This window comes from Melanaphis sacchari, unplaced genomic scaffold (genome assembly GCF_002803265.2).
Source record: "Melanaphis sacchari strain LSU unplaced genomic scaffold, SCAv2.0 Contig106_pilon_pilon, whole genome shotgun sequence".
In the NCBI taxonomy this organism is placed as follows: Eukaryota; Metazoa; Arthropoda; class Insecta; order Hemiptera; family Aphididae; genus Melanaphis; species Melanaphis sacchari.
The window spans coordinates 84,296-101,691 of NW_020270400.1; the positions used below are offsets into that span (position 1 = coordinate 84,296).

The 17,396-nt window shown below is 25.3% G+C and overlaps 1 protein-coding gene across 1 annotated transcript in view; it reads right to left on the reverse strand.

Annotated features, from left to right (window-relative positions):
• The window catches only part of LOC112603348, a 111,007-nt gene that overhangs the window by 52,357 nt on the left and 41,254 nt on the right, over positions 1–17,396 (reverse strand). The window lies entirely within an intron of this gene.

The window sequence follows — 17,396 nt, forward strand, 5'->3', positions numbered from 1 at the left end:
GTCAAAATTCCACCTATCCAGCATCTAATAAGCTCCCCAGCAAATCTCAGCATCCAACTGAAAAAATGTCAGTAATCTAACCATGTTTTAATACGATTGTAACGTAGTATAACTCAAATCAGTAATAATAGGTATATTTATCATATAATAACTAAAAGAGCTTCTCGTTCTCTATACATATTCTTAATATCATATTATTGACTACTATAAATTGTATCTCTCATTCAAAGCTCATTGTATTATTTCAAATAAAAAATTGACAAAGACATTTTTTTTATCAATATTTTAGTAAATATAGTATATAAATAAAATTCCTTCATAATTCACAAAATAAAAAAAAATATAAAAATGAAAATATGTTCTTGAATTTCCACCGACATATATGGTATTGACGGTAAAACTTGTTAAAAATATTCAAAGTATAGGTAATATAATAATATTAATATTGATAATAATAATAATATTGAAATAAAGATAATTATACACAACATGTGTCTTATGAATATTATAAATTGAATAATACTCAAATAAACACAAGTGTTAGTATACAGTAAAAACATTGTAAGACTAAGAAAAAAGAAATTTATGAAATATTTAATTTCATTGGGGGGTATGAATTGTGACAGAAACCATAAACAAAACATATTATATTATCTATAAATGACACGCGATATAATGAATTAATAAATATACAATTGTAAATGATATAGTTTACAAAATAAGTAATGAGTAATGACATTATAATTTTAACGCGAGAGGTCAGTGGTAATACGAGACGTTACTACAGTACTACAGAGTATAATTTCTACTTTTTATTTTTTTAAATCTGGTTATCCTCGTGTATTTTATTATGTAACACCTTATGATCAAAGAGTTGTTGATATTAAAAATATATTTTATTTGTATGTATTACCAACATATAATTTTTATTTATTTATTTAATAATTTAAGGGTTAATTATTGTTTGAAACTTTATGTAAACATTGATTTAAATTAACGTCAATTATCATATATTTGTTAATAAATGTTAAAAGCTGTACTACAAATAATTGATAATCAAAATCTACGCAATGGAGTTCAATCGAAATAAGATTTCTAAAAATATATTGAAATCGATTAAGAGAATATTCGGTAGAGTAAAGGGTGATTGGAATAAAATATTTTGTCCACGCAAACTTGTTGACTGTCATCTTATTTTATAAGCGTAATTTGTGCATAACTGAACGGAGAAAAAAATTCCTTACATTCAAAGAGGTGTTAACATTTTTCAACGAATTATCTGTTCATTGTTTACATTTTTTGAACTGGTTTTGGTATTTCATTTAAAATAACCGTTTGAAATCATCATTCAATATAAATCACATAATTTTAGAAATCTAACGGTCACGCAATCAAATATTTTCATACTACTCGACTAGTCCACGGCTGTTCGTAATTATTTCGTGATTCCGTTTAGTACGTAGCACGTTATAATATTAAATTACAGTAAAATGTCGGTTATTATTATTATTATAGGTATAACATTATTTCTATACAACTTAATACGAAAAATGTTTATTATTTTTTACCTGTAAGCAATACATGTATTGTAATTCATCTATAAATGTATACCTATCATACCCATCACATTTATTTGTAGTTATCACAACACTTAATAATTACTCACGTAATGTTTAAACATAATATACTAAAGATATTCATAAATTATATTTTATACATATATCCATATCATGTCAAAATTTGACCTAAAACTTAGTGGTTCCAGAAAAATTTTTCTTTATTGTTTTTGATGGCGAATTTAGCACAGCATTACGCACATATACCGCATACGGTAAACGGATAAAATATACAGTCATTTATAAATATTGTCGCAAAATTTATATATAATATAGGAGGCATATAAAATATTACACTCACATGTATACATACACGCTTTCGTCGATTATATATATATATATATATTTTTTCGTTGTGATAGTTGTAGATTTTAACAATTGTAGGAGTCTCCTTAACCAGGTATAAAAATCTATATAATATGATATATGCTTAAATATATATATAAATGTATGACATACCACATACGTATATATAGCGTATTACCCAGTTGTAAAACGAAAAAAAATCACAATACCTAATATAAGCGACCGATTGTTTTTACGCGTCCTTCTAGAACCGTGTACTCTCTAACTATAAAATTCTAGTGACCCTATACTTTTTTATTTTGTTTATTAAAAATAAATAAATATACAATTAACAATCTGTACAATTAATCTTAAATTTTTATATTAGATTTGAGCAATAAAATACTGCAGAGTAGCGTGAATAGAAAGGAGGCGCAAGCCAACGACATTAAAAGGTTAAAACAGTGGTTTCTAACCTCTTCTATCCAACGCCACCTTTGTAGATTTTCAAAAATCTAGCACCTCCTACTATAAATTAAAAAATATGATCACCTTTTTTTATGTAATTAACAAATAAATTATTCAATACTTGAAATTACTACATGTTGTGTTGATAATAATAATCATAAAAATATGAATAATAGTAAATTATTATTTACGCTTCCCCAACAATGTTTATAGCTCCTCAAGTTGGAAAACACTAATATAATATACGTAATAGATACCTTATATATATATATATTATTTTGTTTATATTTTTACTTGGTTAAAAGTTATATGTAACCAATTTCGTTCTAAGAGAAGATCATGGGAGTTATCCAAGAGAGTAATAAAAAGAAACGTGAAGTATTAGGGGATTTGAATAATATATAAATCAATGTGGAATAATGTACAGTGAATGTATGCAAGTACAAAGAAAAAGAGTGAGAGCAAATATTTTAAGGTTATTGTTTTCCTGACAGAATTTTAGTTAATAAAAACGTTAGTTAATTGTTTGGAAAAATTAAAACAAATTTAGGTTTTAATCGATCCCAACATTTTTGACATATATATAAGTGACGTCCAACAACGTATACGTTTTAATGTTTTAAAAATTAAAATAATATTGTTATTATTATTTTAATGAGTATATAAATTAGTACCTAGAAACGGATTATTTTTCTCTCTCCACATTTCAACGTGCTAAATTATTTTATTCGCCACGATCACGATCGACTCGTTTGCAACGGTGCGGTCGGTCTACGGGAGTAAGCGTATAGGCAGGTATGCGTCCGCACTAACACTGCGGCGGAAAATGTAACGGTCTATATTATAATATAGTAGATATAACACGGTCGTTGTGTCGTATGGTAAGCGTATACTGTATATATAAAATATTAAATATAAAACACATATCAACCAATATATGGACGAAAATCGAATAAATCCACGGTTAATTTCGCATACATAAAATAAATAAATAAAACGTATTGATCAGAATAGAGTACTGCAAGTACATGATATAATATACAAATATAATATATTCTAGAGACTACAGATGAATGCCCCCTCACCGACTGTGCGTCGACGGTATGAATGTATTGAAGAAAAAAAATTACGACCGATAACGTGATATTTATATACGTACAGTATAGGTAGTAGTAGTAGACGATTTGTAATAACCCGTCGGTCGTCACGTATTCGAAAAGATTACGTATGCGAAAACTAATTACAATACGTTTTCTCTCTAAAGTCTATACCTATAATATCGGAACGTGTGTTATTTAATAATTAATAACGTTTTATTTTTACAATATAATAATTTTATATCGATTGTAAATAAAGTTATTCGAGACAACCGATATGGTACGATTGTAATATAACGCAGTACGAAATTCAAATTATTTAAAATATGTGCGCCACAAAACCCGGACTGTTGCAGGGACAACATTTTGGAATACTGCAAGCAATGTTGTCTCAAAACGGATAAAATATAAACCAATGAATTTATCAATTACAATATGATAAAAAGTTGTTTTTAATTCATATAATTTTTAAACATAATGTTAACGCATGTTAATGCAACAGTATGATAAACGTAATCTTGCCTTTTATCATTCATCAATAAAATATATACTAAACTGTATACACTGTATATTATACAGTGTACTTATTATATACTGAACAATTTCACCGATCTTTGACGCGAAAATCCGACATATTTAAATAATATCAAAAACGTAAAAGATTTTTAATATTACTCATTAGTTATTTAAATTATTTTTGTCTATTTCACCAGTATAGATTATTGTATCGTGGCAATGACTACATTTTATTTATGCACAGCTTTTTCTTGCAATTTCAATACTATATAACCAACGTACACTTTCGCCAAAATAATATAATAATAATTTTTCACATGTATCAACTAAATGTATTATAAATACGCTTATAATTTGAGGAGGTGGGTGTTTAAAAAATTAAAGTATTTACCAAATGCTTTATATATCAATAAATATATATTTTAAATGCTTGTCGGATAATCCATTTTTGATTGTGTTAAATTCAAAATGTTTAACTTCAACTGTACTTGAGTCTTTTAAAAAGAGTTAAGTAGTATGAATAATATGTTATTTTAAAATGTTTGTGATGGCTTATACTATTTCACAAATTGTCGTTATGTATCATACAAGATGATATTTAACGTGAGACACTTGTACTAATTTGAATAAAAAATAAAAAATGCATTGAAAAGAAGTAAAAAAAAAAAAACTTTAAATGATAGTAATAAAAAATATATTTTTTTATAAATATGTGTTAAAACAGTTTGAAGTTTTGCAAAAAAAAAATATTTTCAAAACCATAATTAGTTTTTGAAATAACGTCTGTCTTGTGCTAAACGAATCACTCGATGCTGTCAGCAGGTGTTAATTAAAATTCAGTGCATTTTATAATAATCCACGGAGGTTAGGGAACCGTTCATGAACCGTTCATATTTTTACAGAAGAAAACCGAATGGCAATAATGTGGTTTAAACATCTACAAGCAAAACTCTAAGCCACCCCATGTACATTGTACATACAATTAAATTAAACATATTTTATAAATTATTTATATTATTACTATTATAATAAAATTATAAAGGCTTTCTGGGAAATAATAAAAGTTTATTACTTTTGTTTCACTTGTCAAGTTATTTCCTTGTCTTTAATGAAATAATCAAATAACAGGTCATTGTAGATTGTAGAATACATAAGCGGTTATACATAATTGTAGATACGATATATGCATATAAATATTTACTAAAGTTAAATAATATATAATTTTTATTCATACATCAATGTGTCATAATGCCAGAATATATATTTTCAAAACGTGAATATAGTTTAAAACATTTTTTACATTTAAAACTGCAACATGAGATAATACATTATATTTTAATAATTTACTGTAAAATATATTAATATAAATTATACATTTTATGACTGTTTTAAATATAGTATACAATGAAATTCGTATTACTTTTTGAATTAAGAGCAGTGAATCTCTGAGTATAAGAAAAGCATAACAATATTCCTTTGAAGATAAAACTCATCAAACCCAAAAGTAATTATACTATTATCGCAAAGCGTAATAAACATAGCTGACAGTCAAACCACTAATCGATTTTGTGTTACTGTATTTATACGCTTTTATGTCAGACTGGTTTTATCATATTTATTATAAATTATTATAATATTAGAATAAATATGTGCACTTTTGAACATTATCACACAAATCAAACAACGAAATATTTACTTTTACATTGTAACTATTAAAGTTCGTGCTGCATTGACTTTAACAAAACTGATGTATAAATAGAATTAGCAAACAGTATAATATTGTTGAAATAATTTTTTAATTTATTATTTCTAAACTAAATCTATCAAATATTAAGTAGGAAATAAAATCAGCTATTTAGGATTTAATAGGTTTATAGCAATGAATTTGGTTTGATCTTACGTGATATATATTACAAAAGGTATCTAATTTCAATTAGTCAAAGAAATCAATGCCAACTAACAAAAGACTATTGTTAATTAACAGAGTCTAAAAATGTACAGCAATATTCAGTGCCTCGTACTTAAACACAATATATATTATAAATAATATTTTTGCACACATATAATATAATAAAGAAAACTTTGTACAAAATTACAACAAACCCACACAGAAATGTAATTTTCGGTACAACTATCGACACTAGTTGTATAAAAAATTATTTTCGAACATAAAACTACGCTTTTGTGGAGTCTCCGCTTTATTCCTATTATGATTCCTAAATATGCTGCGGAATCAACGACCTCTTTGCGCGAATTGAACCGTGACTGGAACAGTTTCGCACTGTTTTTCGCATCTACGCGCGCACACACACACACAAAAACACATACACATACACACACACACACACACACACATATTATATTATATACTTAAACACATACATACGCGCGTGCGCGTCACAAGGCGCTCGCGGAAGGTTTATTGAACTTCTCTCGGGTATTCGATTTAAATCGTCGAAAACATGGCCGAAAATGTTCATGATAATTATGACTATAGTTTTACTCTGTACTTATGTACAGAGTAAATACAAATCGGTGTTCCGTGCACTTATTCTAATGATATTTTATTCATACATAAAAAATCAAATCCGTCATATTATTATGTACATTTATATATCTAGGGATATATATTATATTTATATATATTGTATGTGTGTATAAATTATATGAGTTACGAACGATCTGTCTGGACAAGGGAAATCCTTGAGGAGATACGGTACATTTTTGTGTTAAAGGAGGAAAAATAATAGAAAAATAAAACTAGACAAAAACCGCAATGTGCGAGACGGTGATCAGCTCAGTCACCCCACGAAGTCAAGGTCTCGGACACATAATGACCTTAACAAAAATTGGCTGTCTTTTCCGCTATTGGAAGTGCAAAAATTATCGTCACAGTATAACTATAATACAAACGTATCTACATAATATGATTCTACGAGTTATATTTTATCCAACGTTTTGAGTTTCATCAACTTACTTTTGAAATTACAAAGAATCAAGGCCTAATAAACAATAAGGAATATTTTTAAGAAGAATCGATAATATATTAAATTGTTTTCGATAAATAATAGAAAAAATTTAAAAATAATAGCTTTGAATTCTAGTATAATAAACTTTAGAAATCGCTATACACGGGAATTAACGACGAAAAGTCATAGATACTAGTTGTATAACAGTAGAATTAACATCTGGAAGAACAACATTTAACAGCAAAATCATTCTTTTAGATAGAGACGGTTTATTTTAATTGCAACAATGTCTACGTAGGCATTAATACAATTAGTGTTGTTTATAGTAGGTCGATGGATAGTTTGAAAACTTTGCGAGCGAAACAAAAGCAATTCGATTAGCTGTGTAAAGGCGGCGCGCGGAGGAATAGAGTATAGTTATATAAAAGAACAACCGAGAACCCTCAGCAAAAATTAGCAAACAGCAAGTGAATGCATTGCTTTTGAAACATAATACAGATAGGAAAAACGATAATGAAGAAAATACATGAGCTTATACAACATTATATAGGTACGCTGTATTATACAATAACTAACTATACATCATATGACTCTAATCGTTTTCAAGGTGGGTATAAATACTTTTATATTTTATACACTATATATAAAATACTTTGGTACGAACTGTCCAGCAAAAAATGGATAATATATTGCTTCTGCTTAAATATATTGTAGTCAATCAATAGATTTAAACACTTAATATGCCTACCACATAGTTTTAAATATTTTGATGTTGATTACAACTTACAACTGATGTTAACGTAGAAGAAAAATTACTATTTTCAAACAGTAAATAAACAGATCTGAAATAACTGAATACTTAGTATTTAATAGTTTTGAGTTTCAGTTTATAATAAGCAACCTTATAATATCTATAAACATTAAACTTGTACTTAAACACGGATTTCTTTGAGTCATTGCAGATTTTAATACATATTATTAGTGAAGATAATATAAAGTATTAAAAAGTAACCCTTCAACAAAATATAACGAATACTTAATATAGCATATTCTACTACAGTAAGTATTGTATTACTATATCAGATTTTAAAAGGATCTAATACTGTTATACTTATTACTTTAAATTTATAATTTTGTATTAATTTTATAACATAAATATTTAAACAATTACAATAAAATATTATATTTATACGACAAAGAAATTACTATGGTCATGCTATTAATATTTTACATTGACATAAACATAAATTAAGCAATTTTCAAGGATGTAATAATAACTAATATTATATTATTTGTGCAATTACCTGCGTATGTATATTATAATCAAAATATTATATCTAGTTATACTTACGAAGTACTATTTCAATTTTTTTATATATAGTTTAGAATATAAACAAGTTATATATTTATTAAGTAATATATTGTATATTATATAAGTACAATAATGGGCTAAGCATTGATACCCAAAACTAGCTAGTTTTTATAATATATTAATATAAGTATAGTAAATATTATTAAAAAGCTAAGGTACATCAATCAATTTTATTCATTATAAATAAATAAATGATTTAAGATTAATTATTGGAAACTATTGAGAAAATGTATTAACAATGTCATAGTTTAATTTTTGGCGCCGAATTGGTCGCTAAAATATGGTGCTATCTGTGGCTAGATGAAAGAAATATGGGAGGGGATGTCCTTTTGTAATACAACCAAAGAATATATACAGGTAATATTATATACATTATACTAGTTACGACCTTGATTGATGTTTAACTTCAACAGCACATTAAATATGTTTTGGTTCAATTGAATTTTAACCACAAACACTATGATAATTTTAATTCAGAGGTGTTTGTGTATACACCGTATATAAATGTATACAAAACTCAATGTTAACGTACTTCGAAAAAAAAAAAATAATATTTTAAAAAGAATAATGAAATAGGGAAATAAATATATCTATATCTGAAATGTCTTACTAATGCAATACCTATAATATAATAAAAGTGTTAGTACAGCGTTATCAGTGTAGTTAAAAAATATAAGCCATCAAGCCCTTAGGACCCATACCAAAAATAAAGCATCCTTTGATAATCAACTAGTAAAGTTGAATTTTGTGTTTTAAACATCGGAAACAGATCGAATGTATACCTGAATTGAAGTATGCCGTAAGTATCCAATCTCGCATTGCCAATGCGGTGGCCACGAAGTTCATGTTTCGTTTCGTAGCCGTCTCCGAATCCATTCGCATTCCGATGAGCAGAAAATTTAGCACGTCATAATATAGGGACAGATTTGAATCATCGCATCGTTCAATGCGGCCGTTGGAAATACTATATATTCATTATTCATACATATTACAATATTTGAAGGTTTTAAAATGAAAAAAAAAAATCTTTAAACATTCATACACGCGTGTCCGTTTGATTGAAATATAATATCTGACAAACCGTATTACAGTATATCTATCAAAAATGTATTATGGTCACAACCTATATTACAGAGTGTATAATGTTTATTTTATTTTATTAAATGTGCTTACTATTTGGAGGGAATTCGACTATATGAATTTAACGAACTATTATTCTCAAATCTTAAAATATCAATTATTTTTACTATTACTTTTCTTTAAAATTTTATAAAAGCCAACAATTCTGAATTTAATATCACTAAATCTAATAACTCACTACTTTTGCGTGAAAAACATAATATTAATTGTTAGGTAGATACTTATAATAATCTCAATGCCAAAAAATAAAACAGCTTAATTTATTTGTAAAACTATGACTCAAGGATATTATAATAATTCAATATTTTAAGACACAACAATGAAATACTACGTGCACATTTTACGGACAAAAAACTCTTAGGTTATTGATGCTTATAGACTAACCAAAAACAGATCTAATAGAAACCCTGTGGTTCAATTCGAGTTTACTTATTTGTAAACCTATTTTTAAATACTTATGGAAGAGGAGAAGAATCTAAAGTATTCTTCAAACCCCATTTTGTTTATTTATACGTCGTACCACTTGTACTTGACATATTTGTACGTCTTAAATAGTTAAACATAGTATAAAAAAAATACTCTTAAATCTGCTAGCAGTGTGAACGAAAATCAGTTTTTGTACTTTTAAAATTAAATGTACTCACTCGTATTTTATGGCTTCATTATACATTTTAACTAAAAATTATTATTTTAAAATATTGGTATTAACCAACAATAACAAAAAATAAATTATGTTTTTGGCTTTTCGAGAACCTATGCATTATAAAATATTTGTAATTATTTTATTTATTAATAAAAAAAAAAAAAAAAATCATAGGAAGTATGATCATAATATATAAATTTTAAGTGAACATAGGACGTCTGATGTATAGTGAAAAAATATCTAATGAGAATTTTGAATAGTAATTAGTAAGTTTCCGTAAATCATACAATCTTTCTACAACACAGACACACAATTATATCATAAAAAATTCTTTGTGAACAGTAGTTTTGCTCAAAAAGCCACATATATATGGAAATTAATATTACATAATATTATACTTTTTGTATAGTTTAATCCACAACAAACTCATGATAAATTATAGGAATATAACTATATTATTTGTATAAATGTGTACCATATATGGTTAGGTTAGGTTAGGAAAATGTTTTTGTGGTTTTTAACAGTATAAAAATATGTGCAATGAGTACTTTAATTTTTCTAACTCTGAATGGTCGATAAACTACTACTGGCATAGCTGTAAAAATCATAAAATGCAATAAAAAGAGGGTTCTTTCAATGAATTTAAATTTTCATCAAAAAACCGGTACCATCTACTTTTATGAGTATAAAAAATAATAAGGAACAACACATATTTTTGGTAAAGTTATACAGTTTGACACTATCTGTAAACAGATTATTTTAATAGTTTGTATTTTTACTGGCACGTGTTATTTTTTTAGTATATTATACTACTGCTAATGTTTTTGTTATTTTTTAAATTGTATATTTATTTTTGCTCATGACATTTATAATGTCGTATTCAATATAATAAATATAATTTTTTTCTAGTAAAATAAAATAAAATATGAACATTACTAATAAAACAATCTTTCCCTACGGAAAACGACAATATATTTTCACATAGTAACGTATCGAGTTTTGTAAAGTAAATTATTTATAACGTTAAGTAGGTTCCTTTTTTACATTTTTTATACGTATTAATTTATTTTTTTCTGCTCCTGGATTTTATTTTCTAATATTAATTTATCACTAAACCGGCGTACATTATTGTTTTGCTATTTATAAGTTTTGAATCAATACAATTTAATACTAAAATAAATTATATATATTTTTTCTCCCGAACATACACTGAACATCTAATATTCGGAATTGAGATTTAATCATTTACTACGATAGAAATTCGCCTATTCTATGGATACAGTAATAAAATAGGGCTCCTCCTTTGCATAAGTAATATCACTAATATCCACACAGTGGGACGAATGCGTACGTAAATATTATAATGTCACAATTTAGTTGGTACCTAATCATCCAATAGGCGCATTCATCAGTCTTTAATCGAAACATGTTCAGAATGAAATAAATACTGTAAAAACAAAAAAAGCGACACGCGTTTCATAAGCCCGAGGTCATTTGGTAAAATATTAATAATATAATATGTGTTTATGCGAGTTTCGTCGGCCAAAAACAACAACGCGGGGCACTGTGTATGTGTATATTGTAAACACCTGCTTAAATGTCAATTTAAACACACACGTAATTTATAAAAATAAATTATTATGTGCATTATATGTTTTTTTAAATGAAAGGTTATTTGAAAATCTCGTTAAAATAATGTTGCTCATACAATTTTCTTTGTTTTTCATTTAGCTGCTTGCCTTAAATTAGATTAAATATTATTTGATTTCTAAAAGCTCTGCATTGTTTAGTACATTTTTACAAGTATTCAAAAAAAGTTTGATTTTAGTAATAAATATTTATACTTCGGAACTTGTTCATAATGTAACATGTCTATTACTTTTTGTAACAATTTTTTTATTTCTAAAACACCAGTGAATTAATTTTAAACATTAACCAAATTTCTTATTACCAATATATCGATTAAATTAACAATAATCCATAATAAAAATTGGAATTTTATTTAACCGGGTCAAAATAATAAAAGCAATACTTATCTACATGGAAAATTCTACTTGTGGTATTTGAACAACATAATATAGTGTTATTCTATATTTAGGAACACCATATTTCATAGAAGAAATACACGTGAGATAACAGATTTAGATATACTTATGATGATAAACAAAAAAAATCAAATCAATATTTAGGTATTTCTATAGCCAATAATATAATATATTTACGTGGGGTTGTTATTTAAGAGGGCATTTTCAAAAATTCAATCTGCATTAGAAATGTAGTTGTATAAAAGCAAAATGGCATTTAAACAATAATAATGTACCTAATAATTCACTATTATCCATTATTTTATCTACAATATACACATTACACATACACATTACACATGCATATTATACATGCATACATAATATAATAATGCATATTATACATAAGTCAGCTATTCAAGATAATGAAATAAAAACATAATTTCAACAGTCAAAGGGAAAACCGACAAAAAAAAAGATAAAAAATAAAAATGCTAATTTTCAATAGTCCCCTTCTTATAAGTTATTGTTAAAATGTATACCCATAAAAATTGCAAACTTAGTAAATTGTATTAATTTTATTATAATCCATTAATTATACTCCAAGTTTTATTTTTAATATCAAAATAGTTTTAAAAATTACAATAAAACCTACAGTTAACTATCCAGTTAAAAGTATAAAATGTACAATGTAGGCATAATATAAAACAAAGTCAAATTTATATGTCGTATACATTTGACACTGATCATAAAACATTTATATTTATTCATTTTTCTTTTCTAATAATAATTAAAAATTTATTAATACATAAATGTATAATTAATTAATATTCTTATGAAATGGTCTAAATTAATTAGGGAATAAACCTATACGGTAAAAAAATATACTAATAAAAGTTGTTGAATCAGTTTAATTTTAATTTTTGACTATTGAGCATTAAAAGTATAATAAAAAATACTTATTACAATTGTTAATAAATCAAAATAATTAATAGCTTAATAAATTTTTAATTAAAATGTTCAGGGGTAGAATTCAAAAATTAAATAACAAAATGAGTAATTTGTGAATAATACATATTATATTTAAGTAAAAATCAACGTGATATTTATTTTTGATCGCAATAACGCCAAACACAGATTATATTATAACAAAGACTGTACGTGTTTGTTCAAAGCTGTCGATGGAAACATAAACTGAAATCAAAATGAATATTTTTTTAAATATTAGAGTACAAATTATTCTTTGTAGATTTAATAAACATATTTCTACAGAATATTTCAATAAACTTGATGTCGGACGATGAAGTTATATATTTTATATTCTTTGAATACTTTTTCAATACTATATTACACTATTACGTCATTTTATACTAAACAACAGCACGTGTTCAAATAAAAATCATTACTTGGTATATTGCATAATATTATTCAAATAGTTTTTAAACTTCTTCGTACAATCATTACCAATAAACTCACCAAGAACTTTATTTAAATAAATCCAAAGTTTTTAAGCATACCTAATGCTTATTCTTTTTTTTTTATAGTATCACTGTAATAATAATTTATAATAAAATATGTTATGTAATACGCAGTGTACATTATAATAATATTATTGTTTCATAAAAATTTTTTTTTCAAAAATGAATATAAATACAAATAGTTTCATTAATTAAAAAAAAATAATAACTATAAATTATTGATTATGGTCCCAATTGAATATGAACACAATTGAAACATGAGCACAGCAATGGACTCATAATTGAATTGTAAATTCAAAATACAAATACAATGTCAAAAAAATGATTTAAATAATAAATAAATACGGAATATCCAATGAAGTTATAATGAAAAAAAAGTACTATCCTAAAGAAAAGCTAGGGATATTTGAGATGGTGAAATATTATCTTGAAGCTGAGAAAAAATGTAAAGTGTTTAATATTAAATACAAACAAACTAACTCTTTATGAGTATACTCACTAGTATTTTATTGTCAAACTGTTAAATATTCCTACATCCATACGACCATACTAACATTTTATTGAGAAAATTATTTTAACAACCATAAATAACAACTTAGTATAAAAATGGATATAGATAGACCGAGAAAAATGTTTTTTAAACAATTTTTAGAACATTTTAAGGAAAAATTCGAGTGGACAACATATATTATTTATTTCTTCTATTACCACCTACAAGTTGTTTATTACAAAATAAATTATATTTTATTTTACCAAATATGAAGTATCTATGAGTATATTGTACAACATGTTTGAGTAAATATGCATTTATTGCATTTACTTTGTTAGTGTTAAAGTGGTATCAAATTTCAATTTTAAAAAGTTTAAAGAAGATAATTAAATTCAATTTTAAATACTTAAAAAAATTTATGATGATTAGTTACTAAAAATATTAATCCCTGAAATTTTTACAGCCCCTAAACAAGAAAAAGGGGTATGGCAGTATTGGCCGAAGTTCAAATGACTCTAGGTTATAATCCAACTAAACATTTAGAAGGAAGGGTTTGTTTTATTGACCTCAAAATAATTTCCACTTTCAGTCATGGCACCTGGACATGATCCATTTAGTATATTACGATATTATTGTGTTACGTACAATAATCTCATCTTCCGAATAATTTACATTCACACAATAATCTTATTAAAATACTTATGGCAATGAAATATATACTGTTATCGAGTTGTTCAAATAAACGCCGACTGGATTATTTACTCATGTACAAAAGCAACAAGTGAGGTGCAACATTTCATTTCCGCACACCATTTATAACGGTTGTGTACGTAATAATAACTTTGATTACACTCCATATTATTTAATGAATAGCAATAAGTACTTCATTTGATATTTCGTTATAATACGGTGTCATTGTGGACATTATGAAAATAAATAAAAACCAATGATTTTTTTCATGTGATATATATATATTATATATATAAGATTCAAATAATTGTGTACAATATATTGATACAGATTTCAAAAGAGACAAAATTAATTATTGCAGAAAAGTTTTGAAACTTGAATTAGTAAAAATGTAGGTATTTTTTTTTATTTTATAGTATAAATATATCGTAACAACTAATATTGTGACTCGAAATTTCTTAAAAATATTCAAAAACCTTGTCTCTTTATTGCGTGACAACATTAAATACCTATAATGATTTATTTATACTAAATTAATAATAAGAGAAATAAAAAACGGATACAGAACATAAAATATTTACTAATTATATTTTTTACTGATAATAAAAACTCAGAAATAATATGTATGTTATATATATTCATATGTATTAAATTTTTAATTGTTAATGAGAAACCAATCATGCAAACAAATAATGTATTTTAGTAAAAAAATTTTTTTTTTTTTTTATTGACAACTTGGCCAAATTCCAGTTAAACCTTAAAACACTTCTGTTTATTTTTATACTAAAACGCATTTTTTGTATTAATGTAATTAGTTTTCCACCTATATATATTTATCTCTACTTTTATTAAAATAATTTTCTTTTTTTATTACAAATAGATATATCTAAATGTCATTTAATGTTTCTGTAAATAGAAAATATCAAGAGCATAAACTGTTCCGGAACGAGCGACTAGAAATTGTGAAGGATGATCGGAGGGTGAAATAGAATCCAAACTTATTAGTGCGGAAACCGGAAAACCCAATTATAGCAAACATTTATTTCCTTATGTTTTATTGTAAATAACGAACAAATTTAAAACAAATACAGAAAATTTGCACTGTAGTACTTAACTTATTGATGACCGATAAGCCATAAAATTAATTTTGACCATTCGGCGAGATAGAGGTATGGTAAACGTTATTAATTGTGATTTACACCCGTTTTATTAGATTAGAAAGCAGAACATAAAATATCTTTCTAGTATCACCATGTGAATTTCAAAATATAATAAAAACAAATATGCAGAAAGCTTCCAGATTTTATTAAATTATGATAGTTTTAAACGGCGACTATAGTAGGCAATTAACGTACAGACATTTCCCAAGGAGTAACTATAACCGATATTCGTAAATTAAAAAAGTAAATATTTTTTAATTTCAATAAAATAAAAGATTTTATTATAAAATATTAATAAGAAATAGTTAAATGTACTTATTTTTACAATAACAATATAATATTTAACGTAGAATAATTTTGAAATTAGATTAAAATATCAAAACATAAACATATTCCATACAAAATAGTTTATGTTTAAATTTTTTTTTTTTTAAATTGACTAAAAAATCAAGTTTTTAGAATAAATTAAGAATAATTTCAATAACCCATTATAATGTATATTATTTTTGTAGTTCCCCTTGAAAATGTAACTCGTAATAAAATTATTATATCGATATCATAAGAGATATTTTAACATTATAGGTATGCCTGTTTATATAAATTATTTTGATCAGTTTTAAAAATTAACGAACCATGTGTACATTGTTTGATTGAAATTAAAATTTTAAAATACTGAAAACAGATTCTAAGTTAATTTTTGAACAAAAATTATTAATATTTAACAGCTTTGTAATTTATGAAAGTTGACATTTAATACTCGGAGTGTAGAGAATACTTAATTTTGAGAGTTTAAGAAAAAATAATAAAATTATTGATGTCTTTTTAAATATAATTTTTGAGAATAATCAATTCTTTATTTTAAGAACAGATATTTAGGAATAATGTATCTTTTACTTAATTATAAAAAGAAATTATGAGTAAATTAAAACAACAAACTTCACTATGCAGACAAATAAACAATAAGCTGTAATCCCTACTAATTAAATAAAGTTAATAATTAATACTAAAATAATTATTGAATGCATGTTAGGATGTACAAAAACTAGTCAAATTTTCATTGTCAAACATTATAGATTTTTGCAAATGACAAATTGATTTCCCTTTGAAGCATTAGAAAACGGCTTGACAGATTTGTAAGACAACGGACACGCAAACGACCAAAAATATTATAAATATTTATTTATTATTTTTTAATTATAGATACCTTTATAAAACGACGGACAAATATTCCATAATATCACAGCACATGTCGAACTAATAATCACTTGATATTTTTATCACAGTCACTTAACACTTAATAATCGATAAAAACAAAACGAAAATTAAATTAAAATATTAAATATTATAATCATAGAGTTGTTAACGATAACATAGTAATAGACATTCGTACGATCGGAGCTACAACACTCGACTGGTTACGGTAGGACGGTGCAGAACACCGGCAGCGC